Source organism: Gorilla gorilla, chromosome 9 (assembly GCF_029281585.2).
Source record: "Gorilla gorilla gorilla isolate KB3781 chromosome 9, NHGRI_mGorGor1-v2.1_pri, whole genome shotgun sequence".
Lineage (NCBI taxonomy): Eukaryota > Metazoa > Chordata > Mammalia > Primates > Hominidae > Gorilla > Gorilla gorilla.
This window is the reverse complement of record NC_073233.2, coordinates 105465766-105485149: the sequence shown is the minus strand read 5'-3', so window position 1 is coordinate 105485149 and position 19384 is coordinate 105465766. Positions and strand designations below refer to the sequence as shown.

The 19384-nt window shown below is 36.9% G+C and overlaps 1 long non-coding RNA gene across 1 annotated transcript in view; it reads right to left on the bottom strand.

Annotated features, from left to right (window-relative positions):
• Positions 1-1265: 1265 nt before the first annotated feature.
• LOC129525340 (uncharacterized) overlaps positions 1266-19384 on the bottom strand; it is a 37745-nt gene continuing 19626 nt past the window's right edge. Inside the window, exons 2-4 of the long non-coding RNA XR_008669574.2 lie at positions 16539-16647; positions 3698-3797; positions 1266-1424 (exon numbers count right to left, since the gene is read on the bottom strand). This is a non-coding gene — a long non-coding RNA (uncharacterized lncRNA). The remainder of the gene's footprint in view (positions 1425-3697; positions 3798-16538; positions 16648-19384) is intronic.

Below are 19384 nucleotides of genomic sequence, written 5' to 3'. Positions count from 1 at the left end.
AAACACACACACACACACACACACACACACACACACATATATATATACACACTTACATATACATACATTTCAGGAATATAGTACCAGTGACAAACATAGAGGAAAAAACATTACTAATAAGTAGAAATGCTTTCTCTGTGCAGCGTTTTCCCCTCTTCTGCCTACAGGCAATGATATACCTGAAGGTAGTTTCTATCACCAGGTGTCTTTTTAAAAAACAGTTTATAGTTTTGTGTCTCAGAAGATATACAGTATGGCATCACATATTTTGAAAGTTTTTATAAATGGTAGCATGATATACACATACGTGTCTAAAATTTATGGTATTACAACTGAGAAGGCAATTACCAGTTTCAGGGTATTAACATCTTTTTTACTAAATATTGTCAAATCACTTTTGTGGCCTCTCTTTTCTTAGTGGTTTATGTGAGTATTTTTTAAGACTTGCCATTAATGCTTTCCATGTATATTTGGAAAAGATCTACCTCTTAGTGTATAAAGTACCATTTGTATTTGAAGAAAACTTTTTAACATCAATATAGTTAAATTTGTTCAAATGATATGCCTGGAAAGTGTACTGGACTATACAATTTTTAAAATCTTCCTTGCTTTTCAGTACTTTGATGATATTGTTCCATTGTCTTCTGGCTTTCCTTGGTACTGTTGTAAAGTTTACTTTCAGTTGTAATAGTTTCTTTGTAAGCAGTCTTTTCTTTTTTACATTTAATATCTTCTGTTTTTGTTTTTTGAGATGGGATCTCATTCTGTCACCCAGGCTGGAGTGCAGTGGAGCGATTATGACTCACTGCAGCTTTGAATTCCTGGGCTCAAGCGATCCTCCAGCCTTAGCCTCCAGAGGAGCTGGGACTACAGGTGTGTGACACCAAGCCTAGCTAATTTGTGTAATTTTTCATAGAGATGGGGATCTTCCCATGTTGCCTAGGCTGGTCTCGAACTCCTGGTTTCAAACAATCCTCCTGTCTTGGTCTCCAAAAATGCTGGGATTATAGGCATGAGCCACCTCACCAGACCCTCTTTACATTTTTTATAGTCTGCCTTTATAATGCTTAGGCATGGGCTTTTTATTTATACCAGAGGTCTACCAAGCCAGAATGGCTTCAGGTTAACTGCGGGTGGCAGTAGCTTGTGGTTTCTGAATCATTTAAGTGGTATATATAACTTCAAATGAATGTGAGGGAAGACCTGTGGTTAACAAATCTGAGAAGCTGCATCTTACCATTTAAAAGAAAGGTACATCATCTGAGTTCCTCATTTGCCTTTGTTTGTTTAGGAATGATTTATTTTAGTACATCCTTTCAATGATGGCAAATATATTTGTGGTTCTTAGCTTTATGTTCCACTTTTCTCTCCATCTTTCGTTGTTGATTCTTTTACTTCTTTGACTTTTGTGGCTGCTACCAATCCTGTATAGTAGAGAAATTCGTAAATTTGCCCATTACTCCAGTGTAACATGATAATTTTATCCTTCCTCATCAATTTTTGTCCCTTTTCTTGAACCAAAATTATGGTGTTAGTATGTTATATTTTACTAGGTACTTCTATGAGTTTCATAGTAAGATTGTTCACATAATTGCATTTTGTTTGGACATGTAATTTTTGTATTTATACCCATGCACTTATTTTTTAATTAAAATTTTATTGTGATAATTGTAGAGTCACATGAATTGTAAGAAATAATACCAACAGATCTTGAAAAACCTTACCCAGTTTTCACCAATAGTAATAATTGTAAAAACTGTGATTCAATATCACAATCAGGATGTTGATAGTAATACAAACCAACATTAAGGTTTCAATATCCCTGTTTTACTTGTGCTCATGTGTACAGTATTAGTGTGTGTTTAATTCTACACAATTGTGTCACTATCGGTGGAACCAGCCCCAAATATTTCAATGTAGGTTCTTTTCTATTTTTCCCTAAGTGTCGGCCGGTCTGAGAAATAAAGGGAAAGAGTACACAAGAGAGAAATTTTGAAGCTGGGTGTCTGGCCAGGCACGGTGGCTCATGCCTGTAATCCCAGCACTTTGGGAGGCCGAGGCAGGCGGATCACAAGGTCAGGAGATCAAGACCATCCTGGCTAACAAAGTGAAACTCCGTCTCTACTAAAAAAAAAAAAAAAAAAAAAAAAAAAAAAAGCTGGGTGTCTGGGGTAGACATCACATGTCAGCAGGTTCCATAGGTTCCATGATGCCCCCTGAGCTGCAAAACCAGCAAGTTTTTATGAGCGATTTTCAAAGGGGAGGGAGTGTACGAATAGGGTGTGGTTCACAGAGATCACATGCTTCAAAGGCAATAAAATATCACAAGGCAAATGGGCAGGGCAAGGTCACAAGGCCAGGGTGAAACTAGAATTGCTGATGAAGTTTCATGTACCACTGTGCAAGCACTGTCATTGATAAACATCTTAACAGGAAACAGGGTTCAAGAGCAGAGAACTGGTCTGACTAGAATTTGCCAGGTTGGAATTTCCTAATCCTAGCAAGCCTGGGGGTGCTGCAGGAGACCAGGGCATGTTTCTTCTGCATAAAGCAGACACTCCCAGAGCGGCCATTTTAGAGCCCCCCGCTCACCCCACCCCGGGAGTGCATTCTTTTCCCAGGGCTGTTAATTATTAATATTCCTTACTGGGGAAAGAATTCAGCGATATTTCTCTTACCCATTTTTGGTAATAAGAGAAATACGACTCTGTCTTGCCTGGCTCCCAGGCAGTCAGAACTAATGGTTATCTCCCTTGTTCCCTGAACATCGCTGTTATCCTGTTTTTTTTTCAAGGTGCCCAGATTTCATATTGTTAAAAAACACGTGCTTTATGAACAATTTGTGCAGTTAACGCTATCATCACAGGGCCCTGAGGAGATGTACATCCTCAGTTTACGAAGATGACGGGATTAAGAGATTAAAGATGGGCATAGGAAATTATAAGAGTATTGATTGGGGAAGTGATAAATGTCCATGAAATCTTCACAATTTATGTTCTTCTGTTGTGGCTTCAGCTGGCCCCTCCATTCGGGATCCCTGACTTCCCACAACATGTCACTTGTATAGATTCATATATACATTATCATATTCAAGATATAGAACAGTTTCATCATCACACTGATCCTTCTTTTTGTCCTTTTATAACCACACCTGACTCTCCCAATTCTTTTCCCTTTCTCTCCTTCACTCATCTTTAACCCCTGTATACCACTTTTCTGTCCTTCATTTCTAAATGTAGCTTGTCTTTCCATCCTCTTTACCTGGTCTTATATATAGAAAGGTGTTTGTGTCTAAGAAGTACAGTTCATCAATTATTTCTCTTATGAACTGTTTTTGGTATCAGTTCTTAGAATTTTATTTATTTCTAATCCAAAACAATTCCTCCTACATTTTTGTTTCACATTTGATCTAAGAGTTAATTTTTTAATAAAGCATGAAATTTCTATTGAGGAAATTTTCAAAATTTTTTTTGCCTATGCATGTCCAATTGCTCTAGTACCGTTTGAAAAGACTATAACTTTCTTTCAAATTGCTTTTGCACATTGATTTAAAAAGTCACTTGAATGTGTTCATGTGTGTCTATTTGAGTTTTCTATTCTTTTCACCTATGTGTCTATCCTGCCCAAACCACACTTTCTTGATTATGCTTACTTAGGTATTTAGTAAGTCTGAAAAATAGGTAGAGAAAAATCTTACCATCTTCCGTGTCAATATTTTCTCTTTTTTTCCCCCTTAAATTCTAGGCTCTGTGCCATTCTTGATAAATTTTAGAAGACTGTCTATGTCCACAAATATGCTAGAATTTTAATAGAAATTGAATTAGGCTTGTAGAATTCTTTGGGGGCAATTCACATCTTTATTATATGAGTCTTTCAATCAATGAACAAAATGTGTCCATTCATTTTAGTGTCTGAGTTGCTTCATCGGAATTTTATAAAATTTAGTATACAGGTCTTGCAAATATTTTATTAAATACATAACATATACTTTGTCAAGCATTCCATTTCCTTTGGAGTGATTATAAATTGTATTGTGTTTTTAGTTTGGACTTCTGCATGTTCATTGTTCCTATGTAAAATTATAAACAACATTGATTTTTGTGGGTTGATGAGTCTTTGCATTGTTAAACTCATCAGCTTTTTAAATCTAAATTTCTTTGAATTTTATTTATAGAATATCATAATATATGCATATATTATGCATACAACTATCATATATGTGTACACTATGCATACAATTATAATGTATGCACCTAATGAGACCCACCCATTAACTTTGTAGTACACATCCCCTGAGGACTCTTGCATCTAGCCCATGAACACCTATAGAACTCCTCCCTTCCTATTCCCATGTAGCTACCACCCTGGGTATGCTCTATACAAGCAGTTCACACAAGCCTCCACAGGTCATGTATTAGCACACACACAGACAGGTAGACTCTGCTGGATTGGGAGAAGCAGCTTAACATTGAGTCCTTCAGGACACTGCACTAGGGAAAATTAATGGGAGGCTCTTAGCACTCAGCCTGACCTTGAGGGAAAAAGCATACAGTCCTAACAGTCTTTAACCCACCCCACTTTCCCAAGAGAAAACAGGAGGAGTGGAGCAGGTACATTCCTAAAAAAAGAAAAATCTGAGATACTCTTAGAACCCACAGGCAGGCCTACTGGTGAATGCCTTTCTTTTCTGAAGCCAGTAAGCGATGACTGGAGGAGATGGATGACTGCTTTTTCAAACACACAAAAAATCAAGGAAAAACGTCACCACCAAAGAAACAATTTTCCATAATTGAAAACATTATTGCTATAATTATTATCTTGAAACAACTATTATCTGCTAGATCAATTAGCAGTAAGAAAAACATTTCCTTACCTTCTCTTTTCTCCAGTGCTCTTCTTTTCTTTATGTTGATCTGAATTTCTGACCTTTATAAAATTCTTTCTCTATGAAGAACTTTTTTGAGACGGAGTGTCTCTCTGTTGCCCAGGCTGGAGTGCAGTGGCGTGATCTTGGCCCACCACAACCTCCGCCTCCCAGGTTGAAGTGATTCTCCTGCCTCAGCCTCCTGAGTAGCTAGGACTACAGGCATGAGACACCATGCCCAGCTAATTTTTGTATTTTTAGTGGACATGGGGTTTCACTATTTTGGCCAGGCTGGTCTCGAACTCCTGACCTCGTAATCTACCCGCCTTGGCCTCCCAAAGTGCTGGGATTACAGGCGTGAGCCACTGCGCCTGGCCTCTCTGAAGAACTTTTAACATTTCCTGAAAAATAGGTCAACTAGCAAGAGATTCTCAATTTTTGTTTGAGAAAGTTTTTATTTCTCTCACTTTCGAAGGATAATTTTGCAGGGTACAGAACTCATGATTGGTGGTTGATAGGGTTTTGCTCTGTGTCCCCATCCAAATCTCCTCTCAAATTGTAATCCCCATATGTTGAGGGAGGGACCTAGTGGGTGGTAATTGGATCATGGGTGTGGTTTCCCCCATAGTATTCTCATGATAATGAAGGAGCTCTTAGGAGATCTGATGGTTTTAAGACTGGCAGATTTTCTCTGTGGGCTCTCTCTCTCTCCTGCTGCCATGTAAAATTGCCTTGCTTCCTGTTTCCTTCCTCCATAATTGTAAGTTTCCTGAGGCCTTGCCAGCCATGCAGAACTGTGAGTCAATCAAATCTCTTTTGTTTATAAATTACCCAGTGTGAGAACTGAGTAACACAGAGAATTACTACTGGCAGAGTTGGGTACTACTATAAAGATAACCTGAAAATGTGGAATCAACTTTGGAACTGGGTAACAGGTAGAGGTTTGAATAGTTTGGAAGGCTCAGAAGAAGACAGGAAGATGTGCAGAAGTTTAGAACTTCCTAAAGCCTTGTTGAATGAAAGGTTTTGACCAACATGCTGATAGTGATATAGAAAATGAAGTCCAGACTGAGGTAGTCTCAGATGGAGATGAGGAACTTATTGGAAACTTGAGCAAGTTCACTCTTGGTATACTTTGGCAAGGAGACTGGTGGCATTTTGCCTCTGCTCTGGAGATCTATGGAGCTTTGAACTTCAGAGAGATGATTCAGGGTATCTGGTAGAAGAAATTTCTAAGCAGCAAAGCATTCAAGAGGTGACCTCATTTTTACTAAAAGCATGCAGTTTTATGCAGTCATAAAGAGATGATATGACATTGGAATGTATGTTTAAAGGGGAAGGAGAGTGTAAAAATTTGGAACATTTACAGCCTGTCCATGTAAAAAGAAAAACCCATTTTCGGGGGAGGAATTCAAGGCTGCTGCAGAAATTTGCATAAGTAACAAGGAGCCAAATATTAATCACTGAGACAATGAGGAAAATGTCTTCAGGGAATGTCGGAGATCTTTGTGGCAACCCCTCTGTTCACTGGCCTGGAGACCAAGGAGGAAAAAGTGGCTTCATGAGCTGGGCTGAGGGCCTTGCTGCTCTGTGCAGCCCTGGGATATGGCACCCTGCATCCCAGCCGCTCTCACTCCAGCCATGGCTAAAAAGGGCCAAGGTATAGCTTGGGCCATTGCTTCAGAGGGTGTAGGCCCCAAGCATTGGTGGCTTCTATGTGGTGGTGGGCCTCTGGGTGGGCAGAAGAAATGGGTTGAAGAACCTCTGCTAGGGCAGTGCAGAAGGGACATGTGGGGTTGGAGTCCTCCAACATAGTTCCCACTAGGGCACTGCCTATTGGAGCTGTGAGAAGATGGCCACTGTCCTCCAGACTGCAGAAAGACAGATCCATTGACAAGGCTTGCACCATATACCTGGAAAAGCCACAGAAACTCAATGCCAGCCCATGAAAGCCACCAGGGGTGATGTACCCTGAAGAGCCGTAGGGGCAGAGCTTCCCAAGGCAGTGGGAGCCCTGGATGGCAGACATGGAGTCAAAGGAGATTTCAGAGCTTCAAGATGTAATGACTGCCCGGCTGGGTTTCAGACTTGCATGGGACCTGGGGCCCCTTTGTTTTGGCCAATTTCTCCTATTTAGAATGGGAATGTTTACCCAGTGTCTGTACCCCCATTGTATCTTGGAAGTAACTCACTTGCTTTTGATTTTACAGGTCCATAGGCATAAGGGACTTGTCTTAGACGAGACTTTGGACTTGGACTTTTGGGCTGATGCTAGAATGAGTTAAGACTTTGGAGAACTGTTGAGGAGACATGGTTGGTTTTGAAATGTGAAGAGGACATGTGATTTTGGAGGGGCAAAGGTGGAACAATAATGGTTTGGCTCTGTGTCCCCACCCAAATCTCATCTCAAATTGTAATCCCCATGTGTTGAGGGCGGGACATGGTGGGAGGTGATTGGATCACGGGGGCAGTTTCCCCCGTGCTGTTCTCATGATAGTGAGGGAGCTCTTATGAGATCTGATGGTTTTACTAGTGGCAGTTTTCCCCGGAGTGCTCGATCTTTGTCCTGCCACCATGTAAGACTGCCTTACTTCCCATTCTCCTTCCTCCATGACTGTAAATTTCCTGAGGCCTCTGCAGACATATGGAACTGTGAGTCAAACCTCTTTTTTTATAAGTTACCCAGTCTCAGGTAGTATTTCTATAGCAGTTTGAGAATGAACTAATAAAGTGAGTTTTTTTGGTGTATTATTATTATTATTTGAGATGACATCTTGCTCTGTGGCCCAGGTGGAGTGAAGTTGCATGATCTTGGCTTATTGCATTACTGCAACATCTGCCTCCCAGGCTCAAGTGATCTTCCCACCTTGGCCTTCTGAGTAGCTGGGACTACAGGCATGTGCCACAATGCCAGCTAATTTTTGTACTGTTAGTGGAGATGTGGTTTCGCCATGTTGCCCAGGCTGTTCTCAAACTCCTGGGCCCAAGTGATCGCCTGCCTCAGCCTCACAAAGTGCTGGGATTACAGGTGTGGCAGGCTTTTTCTTTGGTTTTTTTTTTTTTTTCTTCTCTCTCAACACTATAAATATTTCACTCCATACTTGTCTTCTTGTTTCCATGCTTTCTGAAAAGTCAGATGGAATTCTTATTTTCACTCCTCTGTAGGTAAGGTATAGTTTTCCTCTGGCTTCTTTCAATATATTTTTTTCTTTGTCTTTGATTTTTCTCAAGTTTGAATATGACATACATGCCTGAGTGTAGTTTATTTTTGGCATTTATCTTGCTTGGTGTTCTCTGAGCTTCCTGGGTCTTATGAGGTTTAGGGCATTAATTTGGTGAAATTTTTAGTCATTATTCATCAAATATTTTTTTTCTTACTGTCTCTTTCTTCTCCTGGTATTCTAATTTTGCACATTTATACCTTTTGTAGTTGTCCCACTGTTATTGACTATTTTTTTTTTTGCAGTCTTTTTTTTTTCTTTTTTGAAATTCCTAATGTCATATTTTCAAGCTGAGTCATTCTTTCTTCAGCCATGCATAGTCATAATAAACCCAACAGAAGCTTTTTTTTAATATTAGATTATTTTTGTTCTCTATCATTTCTTTTGTATTCTTGGAATTTGCACCTCTTTAGTTATATTATCCAGTTATTCTATATGTTGTCTACTTTTGCTATTAAAGCAGTTAGAATATTAAAGTTTTTTAAAAAACTTAATCTGATGATTCCAATATTTCTATCTTTTTTTTTTTTTTTTTTAAGACAGAGTCTCACTCCATCACCCAGGATGGAGTGCAGTGGCATAATCTAGGCTTAGTGCAACCTCCGTCTCCTGGGTTCAAGTGGTTCTCATGTCTCAGTATCCCAGGTAGCTGGGATTACAGGCAACTGCCATCATGCCTGGCTAATTTTTGTATTTTTTTTTTTTCAATAGAGATGGGGTTTCTCCATGTTGACCAGGTTGGTCTTGAACTCTCAACCTCAAGTGATCAAGACATGTCTCAGCCTCCCAAAGTGCTGGGATTACAGGCATGAGCCACTGTACTTGGCCTGCCATATTTGACTGTGGTTCTGATTCTTGTTCAGTCTCTTCAGACTATATTTTTCTGCCTTTTAATATGTCCTGTAGTTTTGGTGTTTGTTGGGGAGGAGGACAGGGAGTCAGAGTGTACTAGAACAAAGGTGGTACGGTATATAGGCCTTTAGTAATGGAGTGTTAAGGTTTAGGGGAAGGGGAAATGTTCTATAGCCCTATGATTAGATCTCTGTCTTTTGATGTGTCTGTGCTCCTGGACTGTGAAGTCATCAGCACTTTTCAGTTATTTTTGCCCCTCCTCCATCACCGCTTAGGCTAGACAGGATGGCTGGAGAGGACTAGCTGGGGTTGAATACTTTATTTCTTCCACATGAAATGCTAGAGCCAGCTGGATTAGGATATTTCTTTTCCTCCAGGTGGATCAGGCTCTGGTTAAATAGTTTCTCCTAAGGTAAGGCCTTGTTAAGAAGAACAGAATGCTCTGGTATATTTCAAAATTATTCATTTTTCCCTCCACATCCTGGGGTCATGAGGGCGTTTTTTTGTTATTGTTGTTGTCGTTATTTTTATTTACCTATTTTTTTTTGTGATACTCACTGTGAGGACCTGGTAGAACCCCTGAAGGTAAAACTCACAAAAGTACAACACCTCCCATCCTCCATGACTGGGTCCCCTTGGAGTATTTAACTCTCAGCGTGTCAATACTGAGTACTGAGCATCCAGAATTTATCTATTATAGTTCAGGCTTTCTTACCCCAGCGCTGGTTCCCATGGAAGTTTTTGATCATACATTTCTGCTCCATGAAGTTGTGATTCTCTGTACCTGCCTGTCTCTCTCTCCAATTTTTGGCACAGTGGTTTGCCCCATGATATCACTTCTTTGACAGATCTAAAAAGAGTTGATTTTTTTTCAGTTTGATAAGATTTCCTCTTATTTTGACGATGGAGTAGCCACTTCTAAGCTCCTTACATGTGAGACCATGAAATGGAAGTCTAAGTTTACCTTAAAAAATTATTTTCTTTATGCTGAGTTTGTTTATTCCTTTACCCAATCTTAAAGATAGATTTTTCACAGACAAATTGTATTAATTTTTCTTTTTCTGCATCCTTATTTCTTTTTCATTTCTTAAAGACGAGTTTTCTGGTTAAAGAATTCTATGTTGAAAGTTATTTCAGCACACAAAAAATTCTGTACCTCTTTGTTCTGGCCTCCATGATTTAAGGTGGGAAATCTGTCATTCAATTTGATGTTCTCCTGTAGATAATGTGTCATTTCTCTCAGGGAAATTTCAAGACTTTTTTGTCTTTGCTTTTCAAAGCAAATTTTGATGTGTCTTGTTTTTTGTTTCCATTTGTGGTTTGCTCAGCTTCTTGAATCTGTAGGTTTGTCTTCTGCCAAATTTGAAAAGTTTTCATCTATTACTTATTTGGATACTTTCTTCTCTCCTAGGATTTTGATGCTGTACATAATTAATCCTTGTTTCAGTTCCATAGTTTCCTGAGGCTTTGTTTTTTTATTTTTAGTCTCTTTTTCAGTGTTGTTTAGATTTTGAAAATTCTATTGATCTATCCTCATGTTAATTATTGCCACTGTAATTTGAGCCCACTGAGCACATTTTAAAATTTATGTTTTTTTAATTCTATGTTATTTGGTTCTTGTTAATAATTTCTATTTCTTTGTTGAAATTTCAATTTTGTTTGGAGATAATTTGTAACTGAAGCATTTTATGATGGCTACCTTAAAATCCTGGTCAGATAATCCCATCATTTGGTTTCATCTTAGTGTTGGTGTCAGTTGATTTTCTTATTCAAGTTGTGATTCCTGGTTCTTACTATAATTTTTAAAAATTGTATCCTGGACATTTCTTCTATAACGTAAGAGGTCTCTGGGTTCTATTAAACTATTTAGCAGACAATAACCCTGTTTAGATATAGTATGAAGATTCTGGACTGGTATTGTTACAACATTCTTTTATCTGGGGAAGAATGAAGCTACCTTGGCTGCCTTTTTTTTGTTGTTGTTCTAGGTTGGAGTAAGAAAACACCAGGCCCTCTGTCACCTTCTGCTACTGCTTAGAAAGTAAACATTTAAAATTAAATGTAAACATGTTTAAATTAAACATTTATTTAATGTTTGTAGCAAGTAATTTTTGTGTGACTTCCAGGTACCCAGTACTGCAGTACTGTTTCAGCATGCTAGCATATATAAGCAAGTAAGGTGGATAAAAGAAATATATTTTCATATGAGGCGAAACGTGCTTGGTGCGGTGGCTCATGCCTATAAGCCCAGCAGCACTTTGGGAGGCCGAGGCGGGCAGATCACTTGAGGGAAGGAATTCAAGACCAGCCTGGCCAATGTGGTGAAACCTCATCTCTACTAAAACTACAGAAAGTTAGCTGGGTGTGGTGGTGCGTGTCTGTAGTCCCAGCTACTTGGGAGGCTGAGACATGAGAATCACTTGAACCAAGGACGTGGAGGCTGCAGTAAGCCAAGATTGCTCCACTGCACTCCAAAGCAAAACTCCATCTCAAAAAAAGGGGATGGGGAGAATATACAGAAAATTGGATAATTTAAGATATTTTCTCAAGTTGACATAACTGGTGTTACCAGAGACATTGCTGAAGTAAAATAATAGTTTTTTTATTACAGAATTACAGTACATGACTAGTGTTGTAGGGAAAAGTGTCAGTGTGTTCAGTTGCAGAGTTAAACAGTTTAAAAATATTTGCTCTTAGAAGTGATTCTTAATTTTGTGAAATATCTGTTAACGGTTTATATACTCATCGGGAAGACTACACAAACTAAATTGAACTATCGTTCTCAAAAAATTGAACAGATAAAACATCCAAGTGTACTGTCTTGTTATGATACAAAAGTAAGAACTATTAAAATGGAAAATTATCAAGGTCTTTCTATATCTACTAAGGATCATATTATCAAATATATTACTCAATTTTTTCATCTTCTCTGTATTAACTCAATTCTGAAATCAGAATAGCTAATTTGAATGCTAGCTTCAAAGGCTGTCTAGTAAATATAAATTTTAGCTTTCTAAGCTCTGTACAATACATACTACAGAGAAGTTGCTGATAAGAAGAAATATAGTCAGAGAGCCAAATCCACATTTTTTTTAAACCTGAGCAAAGAAGTTAGTTTATTACCTTTTGACGGTTGCTGGCTACTACTGAAATTCAGAAAATAGAATGTATGGATTGCAGTAGAATGGAAGTGATTAATTGAGGCTTTACTAGTTTTGGGTCTTAGATCATACACAACATTTTAGTATGCGACAGCAAGGACATATTCTCATAATGTTTTCTTCAAAGAAGAAATACTTCTTATATGCTGAGTTGAATTAAATTTCACTTTAAGTCGAGAAAAGTGAAATAATAATGTTTTTAAATGTAGAAACCAGAATGACCTTTTGCAATAGATAATGGAGAAAACAGTTTAGGGGAAAAAAAACTAAAAATCAGTTCATTAATGTATAAACAATGTGTCAGAGCTCCAAAGGGAGAGGGCTCCACAGATGTGAAGAGGGTCACCACTGAGTCTACAGCTGAGTACTAATTAGTGAAGTAGATAATAAAGCTATATAACGCTGGAGAAAGAGAAAGAAACATCCAGAAGAATTAGAGGAAAGAAATCCCCTGACGTCCTAAGGGGATAGGAAAAAATGCTATTCTCACCCAAAATGGCCCAAACCTTCATAAACCACGTAATGTTGAACAAAGCATTTAAAGAGATTTTGGCAAAGTAGTGGCACACACTTATCTCTAGACCAGATACTCCTCTAGTTCTACCAAATAATGGTTAAAAGAAATATGACAAAGAATGTAACTGTTTCCAAGTAACTTAACTGTCTACCAGAATTAAGCACAAAATTAAAATAAAAAATACAAAACTATCAAGCAAATAACAAAGTAAAATACAAAATCAGGAAAATAGGACCCACAAAGGATAGATACTTAAAAAAAGGAAAGTAAAACTAGTATTGTCTAAGATGCTGTAGGAAAGTCAAAATATTAAGCAAAAATTTGAAAAATAGATAAAGGAGACATAGATTTAGACATAGAAACTACAATGACTAAGATAAAAAAATAACCTGGTTGGGATTAATGCCACATTAGACAATGCAGAAAACAAGTTTAATAAACTTCAATAGGGAGAAAAAGACTTAAAAATAGAGTATCAGTGATCTGTGTAAAACTTCTAATGACCTTATATATATATATAATGGGAGTCCCCAAGTGGAACGGGGCTGGAGATTGGAGAAAGTATTTAAAGAAATAATGACTAAAATTTTCAAATTTTACTAATATAAACTCTTATATCCAAGAAGTACAATGAAACCAATGCAGAATAAACACGAAGAAAACTATACCAAGTCATATCATAATCAAATTGCTAAAAACTATAGTAAAGAGAAAATTTAATGTGGTGAAAACCTGTTAAATAGAGGGGAACAAAGATCAGAATGATAGCAGATGTCTCTTCCTTTAATAATGCAAAAGACGTCTACAAACTTTTTTGAAGTACTGAAAGTTAAAAGCTGTCAGATTAAAATCTGTTATCTTTTGAAAACATATTTCAAAACTGAGATTTGAGGAACCTCTATTCTCTATAGTGGCTGTATTAGTTTACATTCTCACCAGCAGTGTACAAACAACCCACGGGTATATAAACAACCGATGTATATTTGTTTTTGTCTTTTTGATAATAGCCACCCCAACTGGAATGAGATGATACCTCATTGTGACTTTGATTTTCATTTCCCTGATGATTAGTGACGTTGATAATTTTTAAATACATGAGTTGGCCGTTTGCATGTCATCTTTTGAGAAATGTGTGTTCAGATCATTTGCCCGTTTTTTCTTTTTTTAATTTTTTTGAGACAGAGTCTTGCTTTGTTGCCCAGGCTGGAGTGCCGTGCATGGTCTTAGTTCGCTGTAACCTCTGCCTCCCAGGTTCAAGCAATTCTCCTGCCTCAGCATCCTCAACAGCTGGGATTACAGGCATGTGCCACCATGCCCAGCTAATTTTTGTATTTTTAGTAGAGACAGGATTTCACCACGTTGGCCAGTCTGGTCTTAAACTCCTGACCTCGAGTGATCTGCCCACTTTGGCCTCCCAAAGTGCTGGGATTATAGGCGTAAGCCACCGTGCTCAGCCCATTTGCCCATTTTTAAATTGAATTGTTTAGTTTTTTTGGCTATCAACGGTTAAGTTTTTGTATATTTTGTATATTTATCTCCAGTCAGATGACAAGTTTACAAATATTTTCTTCCATTCTGTAGGTTGTTTTTCCACTCTGATTGTTTCCTTTGCTGTGCTGAAGCTTTTTAGCTTAATATAATCTATTTATTTTTGCTTTTGTTACCTGTGCTTTTGAGGTCTTATTCATAAAATCTTTTTGCAGACCAATGTCCTGAAGTATTTCCCATATGTTTTCTTCTAGTAGTTTTATGGGTTTGGGTTTTACGTTTAAGTCTTTAATCCATTTGAGTTTTTTTTTTTTTTTTTTTTTTGTATGCTGAGAGGGGCTAGTATGATTCTTCTGTGTATGAATGTACAGTTTTCTCAGCACTACTTACTGAGAAGAGTGTCCTTTCCCCAATGTATGTTCTTGGAATCTTTGTCAAAAATCAGTTGGCTTGTAGACATGAAGATTAATTTCTGGACTCTCTATTCTGTTGCACTGGGGGGCTATGTGTTTGTTTTTATGCCAGTACCATATTTTGATTATAGCTAAATAGAAGAATAAGTTCTAGCGTTCTATAGTACTGTAAGATTACTAGAGTTGAGATTAATATATTATACAGCTTCAAATAGGTAGAATGAGGATATTGAATGTTCCCAAAACAAAGAAATGATAAATGTTTGAGAGGATTGATAGGTGAATACTTTTATCTGATCACTATAAATTGTATGTATCAAAACATCACTTTATACCTCCTAATATATATACACACAATTATTATGTGTTAATTAATAAAATATACTTTAAAATAAAAGAGAAAAAGTAAAAAGCACCCATTAGAATTTCAGGTGTGAAGGCAAAAAAAAAAAAAAAAAAAAAAAGGCAAATGTGAATATTACAGTTCTAAAAGACAAAAGCAAACCATAAAATTGGAGCACTAATGATTCTCCCAACCATCATGAAACAAATTAAGCCTACCAAACAACCAAGATTTTAATATACTGACAGAAGTATGTGCCATTAAACTAGGGATATTATAGATTACTCTAAACAAGAAGATAATTTTACATATATTAACTAAAGAAAAACTTCTTCCTCTGAATAACAACCATGAACCAGAAGAAAACTATGGCACACCAAGGAGAAGCAAATATATATAAACAAGTGTGTAATGGTATGAAAAACTAGGAATCAGAATTACAAAAACTTAAAAACAAGCATACAAAAATTAGGAAGAAATGGAAAAGAGTTAATTGAACTCAAGATTATCTCAAATAAAATTACATGATATACAACAGCTTCAAAAATTAATAAGTGGCAATAATCAAAGGCAAGGAAACACAAGGAGAAAGAAACATAAGGAAGTAAAAAAAGGTCGGGGGAAACAACAGATATGGAAAACTGGCAAAGAAAGCAATAGTCAAACTTTCAAAGTCCTTAAAGAAGTAAAAAAGGCAAATCTAATATTTAAAACTATAAGAAATATTTTCAGAAAATGTCTGAAATTTGGAAGGGCACATTGACTATGTGGAAAGATGCAGGGTGGAGGGGATAGGGAATAGGGAGACGGGAGATGCGGGGGAATGGTCCACTCTGAGAAAGAGCTAAGCAAAATACTCAGATTTGAAAAGCGAAGTTAAAATCCCCAAGGCAAATATATTACCACTTTCAGAGGCAAAAGAACTAAGCTAGCATCAGCCTTTTCAAAACCAATATCCAAAGCAAGGTAACAATGGAGCAACATTCTTCTTATTTTAATTCAGTGAACAAAGGTGAAAGATTTTATATCAAGCCATTCAGTATTTAAAATAACAGGGTTATAAGGAAAAAAAAATTCAACGTAAACTTAGCAAACTCTGCATCCATTATCCCTTCTTGAGAAATACACCAGAGAATGTCCCTCATTCAACAAAATGATGCCTGAGAAAACATCAGCAAAGGTCTTAATGATGAGTATCTTAAAATGTTTCCATATACATGTAAGTTCAAAACAAATAAAAAGACAAGGATGGATAGATAATTTAAAAAATTTAAATTTTTCCAGGTGTGGTAGTTCACACCTGTAATTTCAGGGTTTTGGGAGGCTGAGGCTGGAGGGTCAGTTGATCCCTAGAATTTGAGGCTGAAGTGAGCTATAATTGTGCCACTGCACTGCAGCCTGGGAGACAGAGCGAGATCCTATCTCAATCAAATAAGTTAATGACAAGGAATACACTATACGTCACAATACATGGTACATCTAAATCAGAAGTAGATGAAAATTCCTGTTACTAAAAGTTTATTAATAATACAGAAAGAATGAACATAAAAGTTAATATCTCACCTCACAAAAGCTAGACAAAGAAAAAAAGTCTTTGTATCAAATGAGAATGGAGGGAATACTAATGGTAAAAAAAAAAAAAAAAAAGTAAAAAATAGAAAAACTGTGGATATAATCACCTGGGCGCGGTGGCTCACAACTGTAATTCCTGCACTTTGGGAGGCCGAGGTGGGCGGATCACGAGGTTAGGAGTTCGAGACAAGCCTGGCCAATATGACGAAACCCCATCTTTAATAAAAATACAAAAAATTAGCTGGGCGTGGTGGCGCATGCCTGTAGTTGCAGCTCCTCAGGAGGCTGAGGCAGAAGAATTGCTTGAGACCAGTAGACGGAAGTTGCAGTGAGCCGAGATCGCGCCACTGCGCTCCAGCCTGGGTGACAGAGCAAGACTCTGTTTAAAAAACAAACAAACAAAAAAAACCACCAAAGCTCTAGATATAATCAATAAATCAAAACTCAGAAGTTGCTAGCTGACTTGCTCAAGAATAAAAGAGAGAAAGCACTAATAAAAAATGTGAAGGGGAAATAAACATTAAAAATAAGTGACTCAAAAATCATAAGACTAATATGCAGACCGTACAAATAAATATGAACATTTATAGGTAATGGTTAATTTCCTAAGAAAATAGACTATAAAAGTTGATCCTATTGAAAGCTTACCTATTCTAAAAAGTAAAAATCAAATTATGGTCATTATTAAGATACTACCCCGCCAAATATCATCAGACCTACAAGACCTCAAAGAAATTCTGCCAAATATTTACAGATTAAATATTATGTACAGACAAATATTATGTAAATTATTTGAGACATTAAAAAGGTAGAAGATCTTTCCAAGCCCTTCTATAAAGCATGCATAACACTGATACCTAACACTACAGACTGGTAATTCTCAGGAATATATGATGTAAATATAACAACATATATTTTGTCAGCCAAGACAATTCAACACATTGACACAGATGCTCTCATATAAAGAATGAGATCTGAGTCAGTCATGGTGGCTCATGTCTATAAATCCCAGCTACTCGGGCCAAGTCAGGAGGGTTTCTTGAGCCCAGGAGTTCAAGACAAGCTTAGGCAATACAGTGAGACTCTGTCTGTCTTTGAAAATAACAATAATAATAAGGTGGAAATCTGATCTGATCACATTCCCAGATAGTAGAAGTACATCCTCCAGTTTAGGCTGGAGAATGACATACGGTTGGGGGGTAGGAATGGGGATCCTGAGAATTGATAGAATCAGCATAAATATAACTCAGTAAAGCACCTGTGTTAACAGAACTGTTTCAGGAAATTCTTAACAAAGAAAATATGAATTTAAACCGAAGAAATTTACTGTTTGCTTCAGGAAGTTCCTGCAAACCACTTTGTCCAAGCAGTTTGCTCATCTGTACAGACACCTCTCTTATTGAAACAACAGACTGCTCACATGGGCAAACAGTCTGCTTATTAGATAACACGTATTTTATACACTTTTCAAAACAATTTGGTTTTAGTGCTTTCTTCAAATTATCTCATAAACTTTGTCCAATCCATATCAGTTCCTCTCTCTGAAACACCTTCCTTAAATCACATGAGCCTAGACACACAAAAACCTGTAAATATCCTTTCTCAGCCTACCACAGAGACACTATATCAAGTTATGTTTTCCCTTGCTGCAGTAAATTTAATGAATTCAAATTTTACCAATAGGCTTCTGTGCTATACTTAAGAGAGATTCAATGGTCAATACAATGCCATTTTGAATTGTAAACAATCAACATGATAAAAGCATATATTTAATTTGAAGATTTGAAAACCAGGTACATTTGAGATAAATTTAAGATTTTGAGGCTCAAAATTAGAAATTTACAATTAAACATTTGCATATATTTGCACAGTATCATGTTCACACACATTTTCATTTTATAAGAATGATTTTTTTAACAAGTAACAGAAGCTCAAACACAAAAGGTTGGCAAATGTGTGACTTCTCCCATTACCTGATTCTGTTTGTCTTATAACTGGTTATATTCTTAAAAACAATTTGTTTGTTTCATTTTCTAGCTATTGAAGGCTGAAAAGAAATGTATTATTCATTTTAACTTTCTCTGTGACAATGAGAAATTCAAAAATCTCTTCACGGCTCATAAGAAAAACAGTATCTATCAGCAATTCATGCTTTAACTATTTTTTATACTTTACCAATTAAATTATAAAGTTATTTCCATAGAAAATATTAAATATGGAAAACAACATATAACATGTCATTTCTCCTTTTCTAAATTTGTAACAATCCCTGAAAAACTTATTTACTCCAGCTATTATTACAAATGTTTGCCTGTCAATTAAGGTCATTACTGGTGTGCAGATCTGTTTGTTTACAGAAATGTCTTATGTCCTCTAGTGGCCCATCGCATATGTGCATTTTGAAAAGCAGACTTGCATTCTCCAAAATGAATCACTGGACAAATGAGGAATAAAATGATTACATTTTAAAAAATCACTCATGATTGGGAATACCAGGATTTTTCCTGCCCATGCATCTATCAAGGAGCAGGAATATGTTGCCTGTCTAGAGTAGAAAGAGTAATTACTTCAGTAACAAGAAAGAGTCCAGAAAAACATGACAACATAAATATTATGTAAAGAAGTATATGGGAAAGTATTTTAAATATGCAAAAATAATTATCGAACATTCCCCAATAAAATAACAGCAAGCTGTATCGCCCCTGTTCAGTTTCTTGAACTGCTCAAAAATACAATGCCATCTTTTTTTTTTTTTTTTTTGAGGTGGATTCTCGCATTTTCGCCTGGGTTGGTGTGCAGTCGCGCGATCTTGGCTCGCTGCAACCTCCGCCTCCTGGGTTCAAGCGATTCTCCTGCCTCAGCCTCTCGAGTAACTAGGATTACAGGTGCCTGCCACCACGCCCAGCTAATGTTTTGTATTTTTAGTAGATATGGGGTTTCACTATATTGACCA